This window comes from Lepidochelys kempii, chromosome 1 (genome assembly GCF_965140265.1).
Source record: "Lepidochelys kempii isolate rLepKem1 chromosome 1, rLepKem1.hap2, whole genome shotgun sequence".
Taxonomy (NCBI): domain Eukaryota; kingdom Metazoa; phylum Chordata; order Testudines; family Cheloniidae; genus Lepidochelys; species Lepidochelys kempii.
This window is the reverse complement of record NC_133256.1, coordinates 212,725,137-212,731,136: the sequence shown is the minus strand read 5'-3', so window position 1 is coordinate 212,731,136 and position 6,000 is coordinate 212,725,137.

Here is a 6,000-nt window from a genome sequence, read left to right as displayed (position 1 = left end):
AGCCTCTTCATCCTTTCTGCTATTGCAATAAAGAGCTTTGGTGACTTACAAAGTGGCTTTGTGTGCTCACTGTAGAATGCTAGGGCATGCCTGGTGTCCAGTGAATGGAACATGTGCTCTCTGTTACTGACATGTGGCTTAGGGAACAACACAGGTAAAAATATGTCTTGGTTCACATGAAACTGGGAGACTACCTTTGGCAGAAATGCACGGTGAGGGCATAGCTGCACCTTGTCTTTATAAAAGACCATATAGGGGGGCTTGCAAGTCAGTGCTCTGAGCTCGAATACCGTTCTGGCCGAGGTTATGGCCACCAGAAAGAATCATAGAATAGAATCATAGAATATCAGGGTTGAAAGGGAACTCAGGAGATCATCTAGTCCAACCCCCTGCTCAAAGCAGGACCGATCCCTGACTAAATCATCCCAGCCAGGGCTTTGTCAAGCCTGACCTTAAAAACTTCTAGGGAAGGAGATTCCACCACCTCCCTAGGTAACGCATTCCAGTGTTTCACCACCCTCCTAGTGAAAAAGTTTTTCCTAATATCCAACCTAAATCTCCCCCACTGCAACTTGAGACCATTACTCCTTGTTCTGTCATCTGCTACCACTGAGAACAGTCTAGATCCATCCTCTTTGGAACCTCCTTTCAGGTAGTTGGAAGCAGCTATCAAATCCCACCTCATTCTTCTCTTCCGTAGACTAAACATCCCCAGTTCCCTCAGCCTCTCCTCAAAACTCATGTGTTCCAGTCCCCTAATCATTTTTGTTGCCCTCCGATGGACTCTTTCCAATTTTTCCACATCCTTCTTGTAGTGTGGGGCCCAAAACTGGACACAGTACTCCAGATGAGGCCTCACCAATGTCGAATAGAGGGGAATGACCACGTCCCTCGATCTGCTGGCAATGCCCCCACTCCAAGCCTATCAGGGTTCCCTCCCCACTCTGAACTCCAGGGTACAGAAGTGGGGACCCGCATGAAAGACCCCTTAAGCTTATTTTTACCAGCTTAAGTTAAAAACTTTCCCAAGGCACAAATTTCATCTTGTCCTTGAACAGTATGCTGCCACCACCAAGTGATTTAGACAAAGAACAGGGAAAGGACCACTTGGAGTTCCTATTTCCAAAATATCCCCCAAGCCCTTACACCCTCTTTTCTGGGGAGGCTTGAGAATAAACAAGATGAGCACAAACCAGCCTTGGATTTTTAAGACCCCAAAAAAACCAATCAGATTCTTAAAAAACAGAACTTTATAAGAAGAACAAAAAAAGATAAGAGAACAACTCTGTAAAATCAGAATGGAAGATAATCTTACAGGCAGTCAGATTCAAAACATAGAGAATCACTCTAGGCAAAACCTTAAGTTACAAAAGGACACAAAAACAGGAATACACATTTCCTCCAGCACAGCGAATTTCACAAGCCAAAACAAAGAAAACCTAACACATTTTCTAGCTAGATTACTTACTAACTTTACAGGAGTTGGAGGGCTTGCATCCTTGATCTGTTCCCGGCAAAGGTATCACACAGATAGATAAAAGCCTTTCCCCCCCCTCCAGATTTGAAAGAATCTTGTCCCCTCCTTGGTCATTTTGGGTCAGGTGCCAGCCAGGTTATCTGAGCTTCTGAACCCTTTACAGGTTAAAGGACTTTGCCTCTGGCCAGGAGGAATTTTATAGCACTGTATACAGAAAAGTAGTTACCCTTCCCTTTATATTTATGACAAAGCCCTTGAGAAATGGCCCACCATGGGACTGATGAAGACTGACCTACCCACTGCTCTCGGGTGGAAGGCCGAAATGGCAGTCAGGTGTACCTTGAGAGATGATATTGCCAACCCCTGCTGCTTGAGTTATAACAGGTAGTCCAGGTGCTAGCTACAGTTCAGTGCCCCTCTGCAGAGACCAGATGGAAAAGCGCTTCCACTTTGCCAGGTACTTGGCATGAGTGGAGGGTTTCCTACTTTCCAGCAGGACCTCCCTAACTGGGTCTGAACACTGAAGCTCAAGAGGGTTCAGCCATAGAATTTCCATGCCATGAGGTGGAGGGACTCCAGGTTGGGGTGTTTTAGATGGCCGTGGTCCTGTGTGATTAGGGTCGGGCACACAGGAAGGGCTACTGGTCTGTCTACTGAGAGGTTCAACAGCATGGTGAACGAGTGCTGGTGCTATGAGGATCAAGGAAGCCCTGTCCCGGTGAGTCTTGAAGAGGACTTTCTGTATGAGAGGGAAGGGTAGGAATGCGTACAGCAGGTGAAAGGTGAAAGGTCCATGAAAGGCATCTGTGATGGAGCCTGGGCTGTGGTTCAGGAAAGAGCAGAACCGCTGGCACTTCCTGTTGCTCTGTGTTGCAAACAGGTCTATCTGGGGAGAACCCATGACCATGAAAAGCGTGGCTGAAGTGATAGACTAGCTCGTTTTGCGCTCCCAGAAGGTGCAACGCCTCTAGGTGTATCGAATGGGCGATGCAAAAGTTTCACTGTCCGAGAGCTTCCTGGGATAGGGGAGAGGAGCGAGCACCACCCTGTCTATTTATATAGAACATTGCTGCAGTGTTGTCTGTCAGCACCCACACACATGCGCCCTGAAGGCGGGCCTGGAACGCTTGGCATTCCAGATGAACCATCTTCATCTCCCTTATGTTGATATGCAGCGATAATTCTGCGTGGGACCATAGGTCTTGGGTTCTGATATTGCCCAGGTGCACTCCCCAACTGAGCACTGAGGCGTCCATGACTAGCGATAGCGTAGGTTGGGGTTTCGCAAAGGGTACTCCTGCACAGACCGTTTGTGGCTGCAGCCACCAGAGGAGAGACTCGAGAATGCAAAGGGGGAGGGTCATTAGCATGTCCAGTGGGTCCCTGCCTGGCCCGTGCACCTGCGCCAATCATGTCTGGAGGAGCTGAAGGCGTAACCTGGTGTGCTGGACCACGTATGTGCAAGCTGCCATATGCCCCAACAGTTTCATGCAATTTCTGGCTGTGGTTGTGGGGAATCGGCAAAGGTTTTTGATAATGTCCATGAGTGCTTGGAAGCGCAGCTCAGACAGGAATGCCCTGGCCTGTATGGAGTCCAAGAGAGCTCCTATGAATTCTATTCTCTATGTCCGGGCTACTGTGGATTTGGGCACATTCAATATGAGGCCCAGCCTGCGGAAGATGGCCCAAGTCAGAGACACTGGATAGCCTGGAGCCTTGGGGATGAGGAAATAGTGTGAGTAGAAACCCTTGCCCCATAACTCCTGAGGAACCTCCTCTATTACCCGTAGACCGAGGAGCGATTGTGCGTCCTGCAGAAGGAGTTGTTTGTGAGAAAGAGATGGGGAAGGGAGGTGGGAGGGAAGGAACAGAATTGGATAGACTATCCCACCCCTACCACGCTCAGGACCCAGCGATCTGACGTGCTCTGGGACCAAGCACGATAGAAGTGGGAGATTCAATTCACAAACGGGGGGGGGTAAGGATTCGAGCTGATACTGATGCTCCGTCCTCGGGCGCATCCTCAAAAGTTTGGCTTCGGGCCCAGGGGCTATTTGGAAGAACCCTGGCCTTGGCCTGAGGAGGACTGTGGAGGGCACCTCCTATTATTTCTGCCCCGTCTCCTGGACGAGTCTTGCCTCAGAGGCCCAGAGTAGAAGTGGGATGGGGGGCTGAGGTTTAAAAAGCTTTCTTTGGGGTGCAGGGGTGTGAATCCCCAAAGACTTCAAAGTCACCCACGAGTCCTCAAGGCTGTGTGGGCAAGAGTCTATATTTTGGGCAAACAGGCCTGTACAGTCAAAGAGGAGGTCCTGGATCGTGTTCTGGACCTCAGGTGGTATCCCCAACTCCTGCAGCCACACGCTGTGCCTCATTGTAATAGCGGTGGCCATAGTCCGAGCCGCTGAGTCCCCTGCATCTAACACGGCCTGAAGGGAGGTTCTCGAGATCACCCTGCCCTACTCAAGGAGCACACTAAACTCCTTGCGCGAGTCAGCTGGGAGCGACTCCTGGAATTTTGCCAATGAACTCCCAGAATTGAAAGTATAGTGGCTGAGTACTGCTTGCTGGTTGGCTACTCGAAGCTGGAGCCTCCTGGTCAAGTAGACCTTTCAGCCGAAAAGGTCCAGCTACTTAGCGTCCCATGACTTAGAGGCGGAACCTGGCTGTCCCTGTCACTCCTTATGATTTGCTGCATCAACCACTAGAGTCCCTGGCAACAAAGCCCGTTGCCAACTGTGCCCACATATCTATTCAGGGGACACCATCACAGGGCCTAATAACATCAGCCACACTATCAGAGGCTCGTTCACCTGCACATCCACCAATGTGATATATGCCATCATGTGCCAGCAATGCCCCTCTGCCATTTACATTGGTCAAACTGGACAGTCTCTACGTAAAAGAATAAATGGACACAAATCAGATGTCAAGAATTATAACATTCATAAACCAGTCGGAGAACACTTCAATCTCTCTGGTCACGCAATCACAGACATGAAGGTCGCTATCTTAAAACAAAAAAACTTCAAATCCAGACTCCAGCAAGAAACTGCTGAATTGGAATTAATTTGCAAATTGGATACTATTAATTTAGGCTTAAATAGAGACTGGGAGTGGCTAAGTCATTATGCAAGGTAGCCTATTTCCCCTTGTTTTTTCCTACCCCCCCCCAGATGTTCTGGTTTAACTTGGATTTAAACTTGGAGAGTGGTCAGTTTGGATGAGCTATTACCAGCAGGAGAGTGAGTTTGTGTGTGTATGGGGGTGGGGGGGTGAGAAAACCTGGATTTGTGCTGGAAATGGCCCACCTTGATTACCATGCACATTGTAGGGAGAGTGGTCACTTTGGATGAGCTATTACCAGCAGGATAGTGAGTTTGTGTGTGTGGTTTTTGGGAGGGGGGTGAGGGGGTGAGAGAACCTGGATTTGTGCAGGAAATGGCCCAACTTGATTATCATGCACATTGTGTAGAGAGTTGTCACTTTGGATGGGCTATCACCAGCAGGAGAGTGAATTTGTGTGGGGGGGTGGAGGGTGAGAAAACCTGGATTTGTGCTGGAAATGGCCCAACTTGATGATCACTTTAGATAAGCTATTACCAGCAGGACAGTGGGGTGGGAGGAGGTATTGTTTCATATTCTCTGTGTGTATATAAAGTCTGCTGCAGTTTCCACGGTATGCATCCGATGAAGTGAGCTGTAGCTCACGAAAGCTCATGCTCAAATAAATTGGTTAGTCTCTAAGGTGCCACAAGTACTCCTTTTCTTTTTGCGCATACCCTTTCTGTGGCACAAAATAGCATCTCTCCACCTCTTTAGCGGTGAGTGGTATTGAGGCCGGAATCTTCCAGAGCACCCTAGTGGTGTTCTGGATCGTTCTTATCAGGGGCAAGGCTACCCTAGATGGACCCTCCGGGGCAAGGATGTCCACCATCGGGTCCGACTCCTCCATGACCACCTCTGCCTGGAGATTTAGGTTTAGAGCCACCCTCCTAAGAAGGTCCTGATGTCCATTGTCGTAAGGGTGGTGCGGGGTGCCTGCCACCGCCTCATCTGGCGAGAAGGAGGAGGAGGCCCGTGGGACTGGGTTTTCCTGCCCTTCTGGCTCTCCGGAGGCTGGATCAGGTACCTCAGACCCCACCGTGACTGGAGACGGCTCTAGTATAATTGGTGGCACTGGTTCGGAAGCTGCGCCTGAGTGTGACAGCCCAGAGTCCCTGTCTCATTCAGGTCCTCAGGAGCCCTGGGGTTGTGACGAGCCAGCAGCATTGCTGAGGGGGAGGCATGGGGTGCAGACACCACTGATGCCACCCTGGAGCCCTGACCCTGATGGTAGGCCCCAGGGGTCCAAAAGGGCCATCGTACTGGGCTCTGCCACTGGGGTGGCCAGGTGACCCCTGGTGCCATTGAGTCCACAGCTCTGCAGTGCTGGGACCAGTGCTGGGAGCGAGAGCAGTACTGGCTGCATCGAGAGACAGCAAATTTTAGAGCCTAGGGAAACCCTTGAGAACATAAGAACGGCC